Source organism: Pongo pygmaeus, chromosome 23 (genome assembly GCF_028885625.2).
Source record: "Pongo pygmaeus isolate AG05252 chromosome 23, NHGRI_mPonPyg2-v2.0_pri, whole genome shotgun sequence".
Classification (NCBI taxonomy): Eukaryota; Metazoa; Chordata; class Mammalia; order Primates; family Hominidae; genus Pongo; species Pongo pygmaeus.
In genome coordinates, this window is record NC_085931.1 from 16,157,759 (window position 1) to 16,179,283 (window position 21,525).

The following is a 21,525-nucleotide window of genomic DNA, read 5'->3' on the forward strand; positions in this document are numbered from 1 at the left end:
TTTTAGTAGAGACAGGGTTTCACCATGTTGGCCAGGCTGTTCTCGAACTCCTGACGTCGAGTGATCGGCCTGCCTTGGCCTTCCAAAGGGCTGGGATTGCAGGTGTGAGCCACTGCGCCTGGCCTACAATTAGACTTTTTAAATAAGTGAAAAAGAAATTAACAGTATTTATAAATTTAATAGTAAATATGTATATTCAGAGTTTGAGATATTTTTCAATGAAGACATTTTCTTTGCAGAAAGAAATTTCAGAGCTTCCAAACCCACAAACTTAAAATAAGTAAAGAAGACATTAAAATTCTTAAAAAGGCTCAGAAAGATGGATTTTTGCATGAGACGCTTCTGGACAGCTAGCTATTTATTTACTTATTTTCACTATTTTCTGTAGCCAATGGAAATGGCATGTAGAAAACCTATATTCTCTTAAATTACTGTAGTTTCCACATTTTTGTCTTTATTTCTGATTTATGAATGTGGCAATATTACCTAGAGAGGACATCATGAGTTTGGGAAAAGACTGTCAAGAAAGAATATCTAAAAATTATAACCGATTCTAAGTATATATTTTAAGAAATTGAGGTTTGACTGTATCTACTTCATAAATTTATCATTATCTTTTTATAATTATTAGAACCAGAGTTAGAAAAAAGCAGTTTGACTAATAAAAAAATTATGTGGATTCTGTTAGAGTAGTTCAGGTTCCTTAAAATAAGCACAGATCAACTAAAAAACTAAGTATAAAAGCTAAACAAGTGAAATTGAAGCAGTTTTATTGTAAGATTTGGAAGAGTGCAGGATGTTTATCATAGCACATTGTTAATACTTATTACTCTTCCTATGTAGACAAGTAATGTCCTAGATTTACCATATAGAAAAACAGGTAGAGACGTTTAGCTGTGAGTGTACAAGTATAAATAAATTAATTGCCAGATTTTGACAATCACCAGCCGCTCATTCAAGTCCTATGCTGCAAAATTACTCTTATCCTTTTTTTACATTACTTGATAAATGCAATGTTTAATTACATATTTCCTGTTAACTAGCTGGTAGAATTCATACCTACAGTCAGTAAATAATGTTAAGAATTTTTTCCAGCTGAGCAAATGAATATGTATCTAGTTGTAAGAAATCAAGAAGAGGATATAAAATATAATCAGGGTGTGGACTCTAAAATGGAATAAGCTCTATGTCCTGTAACTTTTCTCACATGTAATAATACAGCATTCTCACCCTGTTAAAGGGAAATTTAGAGCACCCTTAAATTCTGGAATAATTAAAATTGCTATTTGGATTGAAAAAGCCGTTTGGCAACATTTATTGAATATTAGAAAATAACTTTTATAAGATTAGAATCTATTTTTTATAGAAACCAAATTTAAAAGTATACATATTTTAACATAAGTGTTTTGGTAAAACAATAATCAAAATCAGACACAGAGTATTAAAGCTTTTTATATTTATTAGTAGTTGAATATATATGGGATGTTTTACATAGATTAATTTTACTATTTTTCTTTGTTTAAACAAGAGAACCAAATTGAAAGCCGACACATACTGCAAATGACTGGGATTTTTGTTTCTGCCTTATCTTTTTGTTTTTTTTTTTCTGAGAAAAATATTCAGAGGGAATGCTTTTACAGAGTTCTTGAATTGTTGTGAAATTATTGTTTAGCTAGTAGCTAGTTTAACCAGGATTAAACAAGTCTAATCAGGATTCTTCATGGATGTACTTTTTAGCTAACTACAGTTTTTCACATGGAAATGAACCTTACAGTACACACTTAACCTACCACAGATTTTTTTTTTTTTTGGATTTCCTGTCCTGAAGAATGAACTGTACTAGAAACCAATTCTTTCTGCTCTACTTGTTGAATCTTTCTTACTGGATCGTATTCTTACTTTACTTTATACAATAGATGCTTAATCAGTGCCTTTAATAGGAAGTTAGAAACTCCAAATCCAATCAACAAGGCTTTGATTCTACCTCCTAAGTACTACCCAGATCACAGACAATCCAAATATCAGAACTAGGCGGCTGGGCAGAGAGGACAAATCATCTATTAGGGAGTGGGACAGAAAGTGGAAACACTATAAAGGAGCAAGTAGGCTCAGAAAAGAGGCGAGAGTAGTACTGGGGAAACTCCCTACTGAGGACAGGTTTGCCAGAGTGGATATGTATGTGATGCTTTTGTCCTCGTGGACTGGAATGGAAGCTGATAAAGAAGTTCTGATGCTACGTGTTGCTTAGGTCTGCTTTGTTGTAGCCTGTCTCTTTCAGAGTTTCTAAACACAATATTCCTGTGGCATCTAACGCCAGTGAGAGCTCCAAATCCAGGCTGTGTATCACATGCCATGGGAAACTCTGCCTCAGGACTGAGGTTGGTTCAAGCATCTGGATGATGTCAAAAGCACACGTTGTGTGTTGGCCTAACCTGAAAGACCCTATCTAGTTCTAGCCTTTAAATTACCTCTGTCACCAAATCTAGAGTTACATGGCATCTGTACAATCTAGGTAGCTGAGGCATGGGATCAGCCCTATAAAGGAGCTTTTGGAGCTTTTGTTGTAGGTCTAGCTTCAACTTGGAACTCCAGTTCCAATACCTGGACTTTCTCTCATCGTGTGTTCTGATCCTTGGATTGGGAACAAAGTAACCACTCTGATCCCACAAAGCAGTGGTTCTGGTTCCCAACTGGTGACTGTTTTGCCTCCCAGGGGACATTTTTGCTTTTCACAACTGGAATACGGTGTTAGAGGGTAGAGGCTAGGGATGCTGCGAAGCATGTGGCAGAATCCTGTTACGCCCAGAATGCTAACAGTGCCAAGTTTATGGAGCCTTCCCACCCATGGGCTTGGTCTATTCCTTGCTTTTGCCAGCCCCCTAACCCTTAAACACAACAGTTCAAATCTATATGCATAAGCATCTCCTAGGGACCTGAACGTTTCCAATATCGACTACTGAGACCCATCCGTAGAGATGCAGGCTTAGGAGGTCTAGGATTGGGCTCAAAATTTGCATTTTAACAAGTACTCCAGGTCATTCTGAAGCAAGTGATACAAACCACACAATGAGGAACACCGCCTTCAAGAGACTAAATCTTGCTTCCCAACAGTAGCTTCCTATCTGAGTCCATCTGCCTGCTGACTCGCTTTCCTGGCACAAACGTTCTTCATGTAGGCACAGTGTGTTCCTGGACTCCATGTCAACCCATTCACCCTCATGTTCCCTTGGTTCCTGTCCCCAGTCCAGTGAGCAGAACTGATTACAGATCTTCACAACAGAAGATACAGATTTAAAATAACTTGCCTGTTCCCGTTGACTTTATCCACTAGTGAAGAAGGACAAGTGGACCAGGGGAGAGGGTAGGTGGGGGCTCCTTCCCTATTCCTCCCATTCCACTTTATACAAACCCCAGCTAGACCACTGGGAGAGCAACGGAGGTTAAGAATGACTGCATCTAAATATTGTCATCTGGTCCACTCTTCTTCCATCTTGTACGCAAGAATATCATGAGTTTTGTTTAAAGCACCGCTGAAACAAACATAAACTCTGGCTTAGCATGCCCCTGACAGATCAGTCTAGTAATCTTGTCAAAACCAAGATTACCTAAAAGCACTAACCAAAGGAAAAGCTCCTTCACCCCAACCTATGACTGCTCACATTTTTCACATTGAATCATTTCAATTGTATTTTAAAGTTCATTCACTCTTTACCACCTCCAAGCTGCTCCTGAACACAACTGATTATTATTTTTTAATTTTGAAAACTTTCTCACTTCTAGAATTTCTACTTTAGCCTTTGTTATTATTGTAGTTTCTTCTTCTCTGCTGTGATTTCCTATCCATTTATTTTAAGGGTTTTTGGGGTTTTGATTTTAGTAAGAATTACAATAACTACTTTAAAAATCCACACTAATTCCAACATCTGGGTCATCTCGACATCAGTCGCTCTTGATTGCCTTTTTCTTTGAATATGTTTCTTTATATGTTTGATATAATGAGAATGAATTCTAAAGATTTTAAAACTAGATTTTGTTTTGTTCCTCTGAAAATTTTGATAATTTTTTGTTGTACTATTTTGTTTGATTTTTTTATCTATTTTATACTTTACAATATATTTTCCTCCAATGATTTTAACATTTCTATTTCTCAACATATTTATGTTTATGTTAAAAATTACTCAAAGTAGCTTGATGCACTGACTCCCATCTGTAATCCCAGAACTTTTAGAGGCCAAGGCAGGAGAGTCACTCGAGCCCAGGAGTTGGAAACCAGCCTACACAATAGGGCAAGACCCTGTCTCCACAAAAAATTATTAGGGTGGTGCAAAAAGTAATTGCGGGCTTTGCCATTACTTTCAATAGCAAAACCCGCAATTATTCTTGCACCAACCTGATAAAAAATAAGCTGGCTATGGTGGCCTGTGCCTGTGGTCTCAGCTATTTAGGAAGTGAAGGCAGAGGTGGGAGGATTGCATGAGCCCAGGAGTTCCAGACAAGCCTTAGACCCTGTCTCTATGAGAAAAAAAAAAATAGCTGGGCCCACGTACCTGTCGTACTAGCTACATGGGAGTCAAAGGCAGAGGTGCCAGAATCACTTGAGCCCAGAAGCTCAAGGCTACAGGGCACTGTGATTGTGCCACTGCACTCCAGCCTGGGTGATGGAGCACGACCCTGAACCAAAATAATATTTATAATTAGAAAAAGGAAAGACCTAGAACACCAGGTTAGGGTTAAGTATTCTAAAATTTAGCTGACTTACTCTGTTTTGTATAAAACAGGTTGCCACAGAAAATAAAGCATGCCCATTTAATTTTAAATTTCAGATAAATAAATAATTTTTTCATTGTAAGTATATCCCATGCAATATTTGGGACATGCTTATACTAAAATATTATTCCTTGTTTATCTGAAATTGAAATTTAACTGGGTATTACATAATCAGAGCAGCCTGACCATAAAAGATATGTAGGCTGATCAAAATTCTACTTAAAACTTCAAGCTTTATAATAAATGCATTATTAATCAAGAACTATTATTTACTGAGACCTGTGTAGATCGCCATATTTATCTTTTTAAATGTGAAACTAGGAAAGCTACATAAAGAACATTTATATATATAAATGACTGTTCTATAGCTGAAAGGAAAACTCTAGCTTTTATTTTTCTCCCTAAACTTAAGCTTTATTCTACCTTTGTATAAACAATAAAATTACAGCTCAACTTTGGAAACAGAGATCATAATATAAAAATAAAGCAAAAATCCCAGAAATATTTAACAGGCAACAAATCTTTCACATCATCTTACTATAGCAACTAAACATATAATAATTTAGAATGATCCATTAATTATAAGTAAAGAATAAATTCTTTTACAAAGCATAACTATTAATATTATTGACCATCATAAGAGCAAATATTTTAAGTAAAACACCATGAATACTTTACAGAAAGGAGCGAGTTGCAGACACAGTCATTCTTGGATTTCTTTCAACACCAGGCTTTCTTCCCTTTTTGCCTGAACTGGGAGTTGAATATTTCCTCTCTTTTCCCTCTAGTCTCTGAAGCATCTTTTGTACTAGAGTTATGTGCAGAGACTTTCCGGAAATTTGGATTTGTAAATTGTGCTGTTGTATCTTCTAGGAACTGCAGTGATCCAGATATAGAGCTGTTGCTCTCGCTTATATAAGTGCAACATTTTGATTCAAAAAAGGAAACAAAAGGAAGAGAGTTGATTACATTTGGCTACTGACATTAATAATAATAAATAATAATTGTACTTGTAATATAAACATCTGAAAGTTTTAGTTCTAAGAATGGCTGTCCACATAAGAAAATTATGTAAAAATAATTAATGCCTATTATAATTTCTTTAACCAATCAAAAAGTATAATTTAAGGATGGGTGTTTAAGGATTAAATTGCAGCAATTGTTAAAAGTAGATATTAGTCATATTTATTAAGTGACACACAGTGATACTGAAGGCACTTATTTCTCAAGAAACATAATTTTTTCCCAACAAGAACATACTACCTCCTAGACATCAAATGAAAATAAGCATTAATTTTCACCACAGGAGGGCGACAATCAGAGAACTGAGGTGGTACAGATCCATTAGAGGACGATATTCATGAGTCTATCAGTCTCTACTGTAGGACAGAGCAAGAATTTTTAAAGAATCTCGGTGAAGGCTCCTTTTCAAAAAAATACAAAGTTTAAAGGCTTTGAAACGTAAATTATTTTTTCCAGTTATTACATTGAGGACAAAGTTATAGTTGTAAAGTTAAGATTTTTATAACTATCCCTAAAATTGATTCTCAGTGACTCCCTTGATCTACATATGTTAAGGAAAAAGTCAAGATGAAGATGTGTTAAATATTTTCCAGGTTTTAAAAATCAGTTTTAATATAAGGTATACCCAAATAATGGTGAATTAAATGACAATGAAAGTAAGTTACAGCAGATGTTCATTCATCAACATGCCTTGAAATTAAAGGTTTATAAGGTGCATAAGGGAAAAGTTTTTGATGTTGCCATTACATTCACAAAAGTAGCTGAGGCACGTACAGCATGAAGTTCACTAAGTGCTTGCAACATAACCAGCACTAAATTTTGTTGAATAAATAAATGAATATTTTTGTATAGCATCTGTTCAAAATCTCTGATATAAAAATGAAAATAATCTGAAAATATGCAAAACAGAAATTTCCCTCAAACTGCTGCCAATTCATACAAACAATAAGATGAATTTCAAAAGGAGTACATGATAATAAAATCAAGTTTCAAAATGGCTGGCCTTTTTTAGCAAAACCCATGTTCTGAAAAAGGAATAAGACATCAAATGTTTTGAGAACCAAAATTTTACTGCTGTTTCTCTAACACCCTGTTGTTAACCTGAGCCGCCATCCTCTTACCATCAATAACAGATTTTCATCATAAAATACAAGAAACAGGCCAGGTGCCAGTCAATAACAGATTTTCATCATCAAATACAAGAAACGGGCAGGGCACAGTGGCTCACACCTGTAATCCCAGCTCTTTGGGAGGCTGAGGTGGTTGGATCACTTGAGGTCAGGAGTTTGAGACAAGCGTGGCCAACATGGTGAAACCTCATCTCTACTAAAAATACAAAAATTAGCTGGGTGTGGTGGCAGGCGCCTGTAATCCCAGCTAATCAGGAGGCTGAGGCAGGAGAATCACTTGAACCCGTGAGGTGGAGGTTGCAGTGAACTGAGATCAAGCCACTGTACTCCAGCCTGGGTGACAGAGCAAGACTCTACCTTAAAAAACAAAAAATACACATCATAACAGAATCTCTGGGACACATTCAAAGCAGTTTGTAGAGGTAAATTTATAGCACTAATTGCCCACAAGAGAAAGCAAGAAAGATCCAAAATTGACATCCTAACATCACAATTAAAAGAACTAGAAAAGCAAGAGCAAACACATTCAAAAGCTAGCAGAAGGCAAGAAATAACTAAAATCAGAGAAGAACTGAAGGAAATAGAGACACAAAACACCCTTCAGAAAATTAATGATTCCAGGAGCTGTTTTTTTTGAAAAGATCAACAAATTCTATAGACAGCTAGCAAGACTAATAATAAAACAGACAAGAATCAAATAGGTGCAAGAAAAAATGATAAAGGGGATATCACCACCGATCCCACAGAAATACAAACTACAATCAGAGAATACTATGATCACCTCTACATAAATAAACTAGACAATCTAGAATAAAAGGATAAATTACTCGACATATCCTCCCAAGACTAAACAAGAAAGAAGTTGAATCTCTGAATAGACCAATAACAGGCTTTGGAATTGTGGCAATAATCAATAGCTTACCGTCTAAAAAAAGTCCAGAACCAGATGGATTCATGCTGAATTCTACCACAGGTACAAGGAGGAGATGGTACCACTCCTTATGAAACTATTCTAATCAATAGAAAAAGAGGGAATCCTCCCTAACTCATTTTATGAGGCCAGCATCATCCTGATACCGAAGCCTGGCAGAGACACAACCGAAAACGATAATTTTAGACCAATATCCTTGATGAATATTGATGCAAAAACCCTCAATAAAATACTGGCAAACAGAATTCAGCAGCACATCAAAAAGCTTATCCACCATGATCAACTGGGCTTCATTCCTGAGATGCAAGTTTGGTCCAACATACACAAATCAATAGATGTAATCCAGCATATAAACAAATGCAAAGACAAAAAGCACATGATTAACTCAATAGATGCAGAAAAGGCCTTTGACAAAATTCAACAACCCTTCATGCTAAAAACTCTCAATAAATTAGGTATTGATGGGACATATCTCATAATAATAAGAGCTATCTTTGACAAACCCACAGCCAATATCATAATGAATGGGGAAAATTTGGAAGCCTTCCCTTTGAAAACTGGCACTGCACAGGGATACCCTCTCTCCCCACTCCTATTCAACATAGTGTTGGGAGTTCTGGCCAGGGCAATCAGGCAGGAGAAGGGAATAAAAGGTATTCAATTAGGAAAAGAAGTCAAATTGTCCCTGTTTGCAGATGACATGATTGTATATCTAGAATACCCCATCGTCTCAGCCAAAAATCTCCTTAAGCTGATAAGCAACTTCAGCAAAGTCTCAGGATACAAAATCAATGTACAAAAATCACAAGAATTCTTATACACCAATAACAGACAAACAGAGAGCCAAATCATGAGGGAATTCCCATTCAAAATTGCTTCAAAGATAATAAAATACCTAGGAATCCAACTTAAAAAGGATGTGAAAGAACTCTTCAAGGAGAAGTACAAATCATTGCTCAATGAAGTAAAAGAGGATACAAACAAATGGAAGAACATTCCATGCTCATGTGTAGGAAGAATCAATATCATGAAAATGGCCACACTGCCCAAGGCAATTTATAGATTCAATGTCATCCCCATCAAGATAAAAAAGTCTTTCTTCACAGAAATAGAAAAAACTACTTTAAAGTTCATATGGAACCAAAAAAGAGCCTGCATCGCCAAGTCAATCCTAAGCCAAAAGAACAAAGCTGGAGGCATTACACTACCTGACTTCAAACTATACTACAAAGCTACAGTAACGAAAACAGCATGGTACTGCTACCAAAACAGAGATATAGATCAATGGGACAGAACAGAGCCCTCAGAAATAATGCTGCATATCTACAACTATCTGATCTTTGACAAACCTGACAAAAACAATCAATGGGGAAAGGATTCCCTATTTAATAAATGGTGCTGGGAAAACTGGCTAGCCATATGGAGAAAGCTGAAACTGGATCCCTTCCTTACACCTTATACAAAAATTAATTCAAGATGGATTAAAGACTTACATGTTAGACCTAAAACCATAAAAACCCTAGAAGAAATCCTAGGCATTGCCACTCAGGACATAGGCATGGGCAAGGACTTCATGTCTGAAACACCAAAAGCAATGGCAACAAAAGCCAAAATTGACAAATGGGATCTAATTAAACTAAAGAGCTTCTGCAAGTCAAAAGAAACTACCATCAGAGTGAACAGGCAACCTGCAGAATAGGAGAAAATTTTCGCAACCTACTCATCTGACAAAGGGCTAATATCCAGAATCTACAATGAACTCAAACAAATTGACAAAAAAAACCAAACAAACAACCCCATCAAAAAGTGGGCAAAGGATATGAACAGACACTTCTCAAAAGAAAACATTTATGCAGCCAAAAAACACATGAAAAAATGCTCATCGTCACTGGCCATCAGAGAAATGCAAATCAAAACCAAAATGTGATATCATCTCCCACTGGTTAAAATGGCGATCATTAAAAATTCAGGAAACAACAGGTGCTGGAGAGGATGTGGAGAAATAGGAACACTTTTACACTGTTGGTGAGACTGTAAACTAGTTCAACCATTGTGGAAGTCAGTGTGGAGATTCGTCAGGGATCTAGACTAGAAATACCATTTGACCCAGCCATCCCATTACTGGGTATATACTCAAAGGACTATGAATCATGCTGCTATAAAGACACATGCACACGTATGTTTATTGTGGCAATATTCACGAGAGCAAAGACTTGGAACCAACACAAATGTCCAACAATGATAGACTGGATTAAGAAACTGTGGCACATATACACCATGGAGTACTACGCAGGATAAAAAATGAAGAGTTCATGTCCTTTGTAGGGACATGGATGAAACTGGAAAACATCATTCTCACCAAACTATCACAAGAACAAAAAACCAAACACCACATGTTGTCACTCATAGGTGGGAATTGAACAATGAGAACACATGGACACAGGAAAGGGAACATCACACACTGGGGACTGTTGTGGGGTGGGGGGAGGGGGGAGGGGTAGCATTAGAAGATATAACTAATGCTAAATGCCGAGTTAATGGGTGAAGGACACCAACATAGTACATGTATACGTATGTAACAAACCTGCACGTTGTGCACATGTACCCTAAAACTTAAAGTATAATAAAAAAAATAGTCAAGAAACAACAGATACTGGCAAGGCTGTGGAGAAATAAACACTTTTACACTATTGGTAGGAATGTTAATTAGTTCAATCATTGTGGAAGACAGTTTGGCAATTCTGCAAGGATCTAGAACCAGAAATACCATTTGACCTAGAAATCCCATTACTGGGTATATATCCAAAGGACTATAAATCATTCTATTATAAAGACGCATGCATGTATATGTTTATAGCAGCACTATTCCCATTAGCAAAAACGGAATCAATCCAAATGCCCATCAATGATAGACTGGATAAAGAAAATGTGGTACATACACGCCATGGAATACTATGCAGCCATAAAAAAGAATGAGGTCATGTCTTTTGCAGGGACATGAATGAATCTGGAAACCATCATCTTCAGCAAACTAATACAGGAACAGAAGACCAAACACCACATGTTCTCACTCAAAAGTGGGAGCTGAATAATGAGAACACCTGGACACAGGGAGGGGAACAACACACACTGGGGCCTGTCAGTGAGGATGGGGAGGGAGAGCATCAGGATAAATAGCTAACGCATGTGGGGCTTAATACCTAGGCACCTAGGTGGTGGGTTGATAGGTACAGCAAATCATCATAGTGCACGTTTACCTACGTCACAAAACTGCCTGTCCTGCACATGTATCCTGGAACTTAAAATGAAATTTAAAAAAATAAAATAAAATGAAAAGAAAACAGAAGAGTACTGAAAATTAGCCCACAGTTCCACAGCCTGTACAGCAAGCATGATGCTGACAACTGCTCACCTTCTGGGGAGGCCTCAGGAAACTTATCAATCATGTTGGAAGGGAAAGCAAGAGCAGGAGGAAGAGAGAGGGGGGAAGATCCTACACACTTTATACAACAAGTTCCCATGAGAACTCTATCACAAGAGCAGCGCTGGGGAATTATGTTTAACCAATAGAAACTGCTCCCATGGACCAGCCACCTCCCAGCAGGCCCCATCTCCGACAATGGGAACCACCGGAGGCTGCTCCCATGGACCAGCAACCGGCCAGCAGTCCTCGTCTCCGACACTGGGAACCACTGGAAACTGCTCCCATGGACCAGCCACCTCCCAGTAGGCCCCATCTCCAACACTGGGGATTACATTTCTATTGAAGTTTCCCATAATTTTGGAACACATACTAATAACATTTATAAAAATACAGTCCAAAGTAGACCAAACACCATTCATTCTTCTATTTGAAAGTTTTCCCTCTATTCTAATGTCACAATCCCCAGCGTTATTAATCAGAATCCTGCATTTAAGGGCATCTGTTAAATTTTACAGCTGATTATAAAACCATCATTTAAAGAGGACCAAAATGAGACAACAATTGTCTGCGAATGACAAGAACATTAAAAGCAGCCACAGTTAAAGACACGAACAACAGCCTTTAAAGTAGAATTTGCTGTAGAGCCTGTTATGAGGGAGATATTTCTAGTTATTACCTCTTTTATTCTAAACCATGGAAAAAGGACTTAACAAATAAAGTCCTTCTAGAAGAGTGAAGGGCTCCTGGGAATGTTCTCTTTAATCCATGATGTGGGATAAGGGGAGTTTTGACTGACTATGAGGCAATGTATATACCACTAAAGTTTCAACACCCTAAAAGGAAAAAAAAGGGGGTGAGGGAAGTCCTGGAAGAACCAGATGTAGCCGTAGCAGAAGATGATTTCAATCCACTGACCCTAGAATTGTGGGCTGGTTGTGCTGCATCGCTCTGTGACTTATGGTTCTGCCACAACAAAGATCTAATTCCCAGGGTTATAGGAAAAGATACCTGCGGTACCCCTGAGACACAGAGAAGGGAGAAATCCAAACCTGACTTAAGTCTATGGTTCTTAAGCCACACAATCTGCTCAAAAGGAGGACCTTAATTCTGAAGATACTGATTTGGGGCTGTTTCAAAGAAATAAATTATAAATATGGGTGGGAAAGAGAACAACATTCCCCATATCCAGTGGCAAAAAAATAAGGGGGAGGGAAGGAGACAGGGAAGAAAGGAGGGAAGGAAGGAGAGAGGGAAGGAAGGAAGTAGGGAGGGAGTTAGGAATGGAAGGAAGGAAAGAGAGAGGGAAGGAAGGAATGAAGGAAGGAAGGAGAGAGGGGAGGAGGGTAGGAAGGAAGGAAGGAGAGAGGAAAGGAAGGAAGGACAGAGGGAGGGAAGGAAGGAAGGAGAGAGGGAAGGAAGGAGGGAAGGAAGAAAAGGAAGGAAAGAGGGAAGGAAGGAAAGATGGAAGGAGGAAAGGAGGGAAGGAAGGAGGGAAGGAAGGGAAGGAACTTGGATATGCACAAAAACAAAATTTAAATTAAAACGAAGTCTATCATCTGACCTAATTGGAAATGTACTATTTTCTAAAACAATTTATACAGTCCTAAGATAAAAGGGTGCTGATTGGTATTTGTAACTCTCCAGCATATATTCTGAATCAATTTTAGCATCTGCTGAAATCTACCAATTGGCATACCTTCACAAACTTAATCAATACTGGAGCTCAAACTTTGTTATACCTGAAATTTCATTAAATTTAAACATTGCATCCCCTAATCCTAGCAGAGTAACTGCATATAGAATAGGGGACACATAGTTATGCCTCACATTTATTACCTTGACTAAATTTCCCATAGTCATAGAAGCCTTTGTCCATAGGGGACCTGGAGGCTCTGACCTAATGAGTAACAAATTGATATTAAATCATTTGCACTTACACATTGACTTCACCAAACGTAACCTTACAGAACTCCCTCTCTTGTTTTTTTAATTTGATTTATTTTTAATTTTTCATTTTTTTAGAGATGGGGTCTTGCTCCATTACCCAGGCTGAATGAAGTGCAGTGGCACAATCATAGCTCATTGCTGTCTTGAACTCCTGGGCTCAAGCAATCCTCCCATTTTAGCCTTCCAAGTAGCTGAGATTACAGGCATGCACCAACACAGCCAATTAAAAAAAATTATAGAAGTTGAGTCTTGCTATGTTTCCTAGGCTGGTCTCTAACTTCTGGCCTCAAGCAATCCTCCTGCCTCGGCCTCCCAAAGTGCTGGGATTACAGGTGTGAGCCATCTTGCCTAGCCTCCTCATCTTGATAAATTAGCAAATATGGTCCAACACAAATTACAACATGACTTCAAATAAATAAAACTTATTATATAAGACTTAATTAATTAGTGAAGGGTGATAATACTCATTGCTTCAACGTTTTGCAGTAGAATTTGGTCTGTTCTTAAACCTGCAAATAATAAATGGTGTTTCACAATGCATTGCTGTAATGTGACTGCAGTGCTCTCATCCATTAAGGCCCTCCTACCCAATGCCTAATATTGTGGTTAACTTTTTCTTTTATTTCAATAGGTTTTGGGGGAATATGATGGTTTTCTTTTTTATTTAAATAGGTTTTTGGGAAACATGTGGTGTTTAGTTACAGGAATAAGTCCTTCAGTGGTGATTTTTGAGATTTGTGGTGCACCCATCACCAAAGCAGTGTACACTGTACCCAATGTGTAGTGTTTTATCCCTCACCACACCCACCCCACCAGTCCCAGCCTTTCCCTGAGTCCCCGAAGACCATTGTATCATTCTTATGCCTTTGCATCCTCATAGCTTAGCTCTCACTTATGAATGAGAACATACAATGTTTGGTTTTCCATTCCTAAGTTGCTTCACTTAGAATAATGGTGTCCAGTTTCATCCAGGTTGCTGTGAATGCATTATTTCATTCCACCTTATGGCTGAGTGTTATTCCATGAGGTAAATATTTATACCACATTTTCTTTATCCACTTACTGATTGATGGGCATTTAGGCTGGTTTCAAATTCTTCCAATTGCTTATTGTGCTGCTATAAACATGGTGTGCAAGTATCTTTTTCATATAATGACTTATTTTCCTCTGAGTAGATACCCAGGAGTGGAATTACTGGATCAAATGATAGATCTGCTTTTACTTCTTTGGAAATCTCCTGTTTTCCATAGCTGTTGTACTAGCTTACATTCCCTCCAAAAAGTGTACATGTGTTCCCTTTTTACCACATCCATGCCAACATCTATGAGTTTTTTATTTTTTGATTATGACCATTCTTGCAGGAGTGAAGGGGTATCATATTGTATTGTGGTTTTCATTTGCATTTCCCTGATATTTAGTTATGTTGAGCATTTTTTCATGTGTTTGCTGGCCAGTTGCTTATCTTCTTTTGAGAATTCTCTGTTCATGTCCTTAGCCCACTTTTTGATGGGATGTTTTTCTTGATGTTTTGTTTGAGTTCCTTGCAGATTCTGGGTATTAGTCCTTTAATCAGAAGTACAGATTGTGAAGATTTTCTCCCACTCTGTAGGTTATCTGTTTACTCTGCTGATTATTTCTCTCACTGCACAGAAGCCTTTTAGTTTAATTAAGTCTCATCTATTTGTCTTTGTTTTAGTTGCATTTGCTTTTTGGGTTATTGGTCATAAAGTCTTTGCCTAAGCCAATGTCTAGAAGGTTTTTCCAATGTCGTCTTCTAGAATTTTTATGGTTTCAGGTATGAGATTTAAGTCCTTGATCCATCTTGAGTTGATTTATGAACAGGGTGAGAAATGAGCATCCTCTTTCATTCTTCTATGTGTGGCTTGCCATTTATCACAGCACCATTTATTGAGTAGGGTATTCTTTTTTTTTTTTAGAGTTTTATCTATTTTTTTATTTATTTGTATTTTTAATTTATATTATTATTATTATTATACTTTAGGTTTTATGCTACATGTGCACAATGTGCAGGTAAGTTACATAGGTATACATGTGCCATGCTGGTGAGCTGCACCCACCATCTCGTCATCTAGCATTAGGTATATCTCCCAATGCTATCCCTCACCACCCCCACCCCGCAACAGTCCCCGAACTGTGATGTTCCCCTTCCTGTGTCCATGTGTTCTCATTGTTCAATTCCCACCTATGAGTGAGAATATGTGGTGTTTGGTTTTTTGTTCTTGCGATAGTTTACAGAGAATGATGATTTCCAATTTCATCCATGTCCCTACAAAGAACATGAACTCATCATTTTTATGGCTGCGTAGTACTCCATGGTGTATATGTGCCACATTTTCTTAATCCATTCTATCATTGTTGGACATTTGGGTTGCTTCCAAGTCTTTGCTATTGTGAATAATGCCGCAATAAACATATGTGTGCATGTGTCTTTATAGCAGCATGATTTATAGTCCTTTGGGTATATACCCAGAAATGGGATGGCTGGGTCGAATGGAATTTCTAGTTCTAGATCCCTGAGGAATCGCCACACTGACTTCCACAATGGTTGAACTAGTTTACAGTCTCACCAACAGTGTAAAAGTGTTCCTATTTCTCCACATCCTCTCCAGCACTTGTTGTTTCCTGACTTTTTACTGATCACCATCCTAACTTGTGTGAGATGGTATCTCATTGTCATTTTGATTTGCATTTCTCTGATGGCCAGTGATGATGAGCATTTTTTCATATGTCTTTTGGCTGCATAAATGTCTTCTTTTGAGAAGTGTCTGTTCATGTCCTTTGCCACTTTTTGATGGGGTTGTTTGTTTTTTACTTGTAAATTTGTTTGAGTTCATTGTAGATTCTGGATATTAGCCCTTTGTCAGATGAGTAGGTTGCGAAAATTTTCCCCCCATTCTGTAGGTTTCCTATTCTCTCTGCTGGTAGTTTCTTTTGCTGTGCAGAAGCTCTTTAGTTTAATTAGATCTCAATTGTCACTTTTCACTTTTGTTGCCATTGCTTTTGGTGTTTTAGATATGAAGTCCTTGCCCATGCCTATGTCCTGAATGATAATGCCTAGGTTTTCTTCTAGGGTTTTTATGGTTTTAGGTCTAACGGTTAAGCCTTTAATCCATCTTTAATTGATTTTTGTATAAGGTGTAAGGAAGGGATCCAGTTTCAGCTTTCTACATATGGCTAGCCAGTTTTCCCAGCACCATTTATTAAATAGGGGATCCTTTCCCCATTTCTTGTTTTTGTCAGGTTTGTCAAAGATCAGATAGTTGTAGATATGTGGCATTATATCTGACGGCTCTGTTCTGTTCCATTGATCTATATCTCTGTTTTGGTACCAGTACCATGCTGTTTTGGTTACTGTAGCCTTGTAGTATAGTTTGAAGTCAGGTAGTGTGATGCCTCCAGCTTTGTTCTTTTGGCTTAGGATTGACTTGGTGATGCGGGCTCTTTTTTGTTTCCATATGAACTTTAAAGTAGTTTTTTCCAATTCTGTGAAGAAAGTCATTGGTAGCTTGATGGGGATGGCATTGAATCTTAAATTACCTTGGGAAGGATGGCCATTTTCACGATATTGATTCTTCCTACCCATGAGCATGGAATGTTCTTCCATTTGTTTGTATCCTCTTTTATTTCCTTGAGCAGTGGTTTGTAGTTCTCCATGAAGTGGTCCTTCACATCCCTTGTAAGTTGGATTCCTAGGTATTTTATTCTCTTTGAAGCAATTGTGAATGGGAGTTCACTCATGATTTGGCTCTCTGTTTGTCTGTTATTGGTGTATAAGAATGCTTGTGATTTTTGTACATTGATTTTGTATCCTGAGACTTTGCTGAAGTTGCTTATCAGCTTAAGGAGATTTTTGGCTGAGACAACTGTGTTTTCTAGATATACAATCATGTCATCTGCAAACAGGGACAATTTGACTTCCTCTTTTCCTAATTGAATACCCTTTATTTCCTTCTCCTTCCTAATTGCCCTGGCCAGAACTTCCAACACTATGTTGAATAGAAGTGGTGGGAGAGGGCATCCCTGTCTTGTGCTAGTTTTCAAAGGGAATGCTTCCAATTTTTGCCCATTCAGTATGATATTGGCTGTGGGTTTGTAATAGATAGCTCTTATTATTTTGAGATATGCCCCATCAATACCTAATTTATTGAGAGTTTTTAGCATGAAGGGTTGTTGAATTTTGTCAAAGGCATTTTCTGTATCTATTGAGATAATCATGTGGTTTTTGTCTTTGATTCTGTTTATATGCTAGATTACATTTATTGATTTGCATATATTGAACCAGCCTTGTATCCCAGGGATGAAACTCACTTGATCATGGTAGATAAGCTTTTGGATGTGCTGCTGGATTCTGTTTGCCAGTATTTTATTGAGGATTTTTGCATCAATGTTCATCAAGGATATTGGTCTAAAATTCTCTTTTTTGGTTGTGTCTCTGCCCGGCTTTGGTATCAGGATGATGCTGGCCTCATAAAATGAGTTAGGGAGGATTCCCTCTTTTTCTGTTGATTGGAATAGTTTCAGAAGGAATGATACCAGTTCCTCCTTGTACCTCTGGTAGAATTCGGCTGTGAATCCATCTGGTCCTGGACTTTTTTTAGTTTGTAAGCTATTGATTATTGCCACAATTTCAGCTCCTGTTATTGATCTATTCAGAGATTCAACTTCTTCCTGGTTTAGTCTTGGGAGGGTTTATGTGTTTAGGAATTTATCCATTTCTTCTAGATTTTCTCGTTTATTTGCATAGAGGTGTTTGTAGTATTCTCTGATGGTAGTTTGTATTTCTGAGGGGTCAGTGGTGATATCACCTTCATGATTTTTTATTGCATCTATTTGATTCTTCTCTCTTTTTTTCTTTATTAATCTTGCTAGCAGTCTGTCAATTTTGTTGATCCTTTCAAAAAACCAGCTCCTGGATTCATTAATTTTTTGAAGGGTTTTTTGTGTCTCTATTTCCTTCAGTTCTGCTCTGATTTTACTTATTTCTTGCCTTCTGCTAGCTTTTGAATGTGTTTGCTCTTGCTTTTTACTTCTTTTAATTGTGATGTTAGAGTGTCAATTTTGGATCTTTCCTGCTTTCTCTTGCTTTATGCATCTGGGTGCTCCTGTATTGGGTGCACATATATTTAGGATAGTTAGCTCTTCTTGTTGAATTAATCCCTTTACCATTATGTAATGGCCTTCTTTGTCTCTTTTGATCTTCGTTGGTTTAAAGTCTGCTTTATCAGAAACTAGGATTGCAACCCGTGCCTTTTTTTGTTTTCCATTTGCTTGGTAGATCTTCCTCCATCCTTTTATTTTCAGCCTATGTGTGTCTCTGCACGTGAGATGGGTTTCCTTAATACAGCACACTGATGGGTCTTAAGTCTTTATCCAATTTGCCAGTCTGTGTCTTTTAATTGGAGCATTTAGTCCATTTACATTTAAAGTTAATATTGTTATGTGTGAATTTGATCTTGTCATTATGATGTTAGCTGGTTATTTTGCTCGGTAGTTGATGCAGTCTCTTCCTAGTCTCGATGGTCTTTACATTTCGGTATGATTTTGCAGTGGCTGGTACCGGTTGTGCCTTTCCATATTTAGTGCTTCCTTCAGGAGCTCTTTTAGGGCAGGCCTGGTGGTGACAAAATCTCTCAGCATTTGCTTGTCTGTAAAGTATTTTATTTCTCCTTCACTTATGAAGCTTAATTTGGCTGGATATGAAATTCTGGGTTGAAAATTCTTTTCTTTTGGAACGTTGAATATTGGCCCCCACTCTCTTCTGGCTTGTAGGGTTTCTGCCGAGAGACCCGTTGTTAGTGTGATGGGCTTCCCTTTGATGGTAACCCGACCTTTGTCTCTGGCTGCCCTTAACATTTTTTCCTTCATTTCAACTTTGGTGAATCTGACAATTATGTGTCTTGGAGTTGCTCTTCTCGAGGAGTATCTTTGTGTTGTTCTCTGTGTTTCCTGAATCTGAATGTTGGCCTACTTTGCTAGATTGGGGAAGTTCTCTTGGATAATATCCTGCAGAGTGTTTTCCATCTTGGTTCCATTCTCCCCGTCACTTTCAGGTACACCAATCAGACGTATATTTGGTCTTTTCACATAGTCCCACATTTCTTGGAGGCTTTGCTCGTTTCTTTTTTTTTCTTTTTTCTCCAAACTTCCCTTCTCACTTCATTCCATTCATTTCATCTTCCAGGGCTGATACCCTTTCTTCCATTTGATTGCATCGGCTCCTGAGGCTTCTGCATTCATCACGTAGTTCTCGAGCCTTGGTTTTCAGCTCCATCAGCTCCTTTACGCACTTCTCTGTATTGGTTATTCTAGTTTTACATTCTTCTAAATTTTTTTCAAAGTTTTCAACTTCTTTGCCTTTGGTTTGAACATCCTCCCGTAGCTCGGAGTAATTTAATCGTCTGAAGACTTCTTCTCTCAGCTTGTCAAAGTGATTCTCCGTCCAGCTTTCTTCCGTTGCTGGTGAATAACTGCTTTCCTTTGGAGGAGGAGAGGTTCTCTGCTTTTTAGAGTTTCCAGTTTTTCTGCTGTGTTTTTTCCCCATCTTTGTGGTTTTATCTACTTTTGGTCTTTGATGATGGTGATGTACAGATGTGTTTTTGGTGTGGATGTCCTTTCTGTTAGTTTTCCTTCTAACAGACATGACCCTCAGCTGCAGGTCTGTTGGAGTACCTGGCTGGCCGTTTGATGTGTCAGTCTGCCCCTGCTGGGGGGTGCCTCCCAGTTAGGCTGCTTGGGGTTCAGGGGTCAGGGACCCACTTGAGGAGGCAGTCTGCCCATTCTCAGATCTCCAGCTGCGTGCTGGGAGAACCACTGCTCTCCTCAAAGCTGTCAGACAGGGACTTTAAAGTCTGCAGAGGTTACTGCTGTCTTTTTGTTTGTCTGTGCCCTGCCCCCAGAGGTGGAGCCTACAGAGTCAGGCAGGCCTCCTTGAGCTGTGGTGGGCTCCACCATGTTCGAGCTTCCCGGCTGCTTTGTTTACCTAAGGGAGCCTGGGCAATGGCGGGCGCCCCTCCCCCAGCCTCGCTGCGGACTTGCTGTTTAATCTCAGACTGCTGTGCTAGCAATCAGCAAGACTCCGTGGGCCTAGGTCCCTCTAATCCAGGTGCGGGCCAAAATCTCCTGGTGCACCGTTTCCTAAGCCCGTCGGAAAAGCCCAGTATTCGGGTGGGAGTGGCCGGATTTTCCAGGTGCCTTCTGTCACCCCTGGAAAGGGAACTCCCTGACCCCTTGCACTTCCCTATTGAGGCAATGTCTTGCCCCTGCTTTGGCTGGCACACGGTGCACTCACCCACTGACCTGAGCCCACTGTCTGGCACTCCCAAGTGAGATGAACATGGTACCTCAGATGGAAATGCAGAGATCACCCGTCTTCTGTGACGCTCATGCTGGGAGCTGTGGACTGGAGCTGTTTCTATTCGGCCATCTTGGCTCCTCCCCAAGTAGGGTATTCTTTCTCTGCTTTATGTTTTTGTTTGTTTTGTTGAAGATTAGATGACTGTAAGTATTTGGCTTTATTTCTGGGTTCTCTAATATGTTCCATTGATCTAAATGGCTATTTTTATACCAGTACCATGCTGTTTTAGTGACGATGGCTTTCTACTATAGTTTGAAGTCGGCTTCTAGATTTGTTCTTTTTGCTTAGTCTTTCTTTGGCTATACAGACTCTTTTTTGTTTCCAGGCTTTTATTACCTTAAAGTATGTCCCCTCTATGTCTTCTTTAGTTCCATGTGAATTTTTGTAATTCTGTGAAGACTGATGTTTGTACTTTAATGGGGATTGCATTGAGTTTGTAGATTGCTTTTGGCAGTATGGTGTTTTCACAATATTGATTTTACCCATCCGTGAGCATGGGATATGTTTCCATTTGTTTGTATCTATGATTTCTCTCAGCAGTGTTTTGTAGTTTTCCTTGTAGAGGTCTTTTGTCTCTTTGGTTAAGTTTTCCGGATATAATTAAGATTTTGTCTGCAAAGATTGCATGCAATTGACAATTATAGGAATATGCTATTATAATTAAAGAAATTATAATATTCCTAAGGTTTTTATTGCAGCTATTGTAAAAGGGGGTGAGTTTTTTATTCAATTTTCAGCTTGTTCACTGTTACTGTATAGCAGAGCCTCTGACTTGTGTACATTAATTTTGTATCCTGAAACTTTGCTGAATTCATTTACCAGTTCTAGTAGCTTTTGGGATGAGTCTTTAGGCTTTTCTAGGTATACAATCATGTCATCAGCAAAGAGTGACAGTTCGACTTCCTCTTTACCGATTTGGATGCCCTTT

General features: G+C 38.4%; 1 protein-coding gene across 6 annotated transcripts in view; it reads left to right on the top strand.

Moving 5' to 3' along the window:
- The window catches only part of LOC134739241 (protein FRG1-like), a 44,344-nt gene that overhangs the window by 20,433 nt on the left and 2,386 nt on the right, over nt 1–21,525 (top strand). The gene's annotated exons all lie outside the window — the stretch shown is intronic.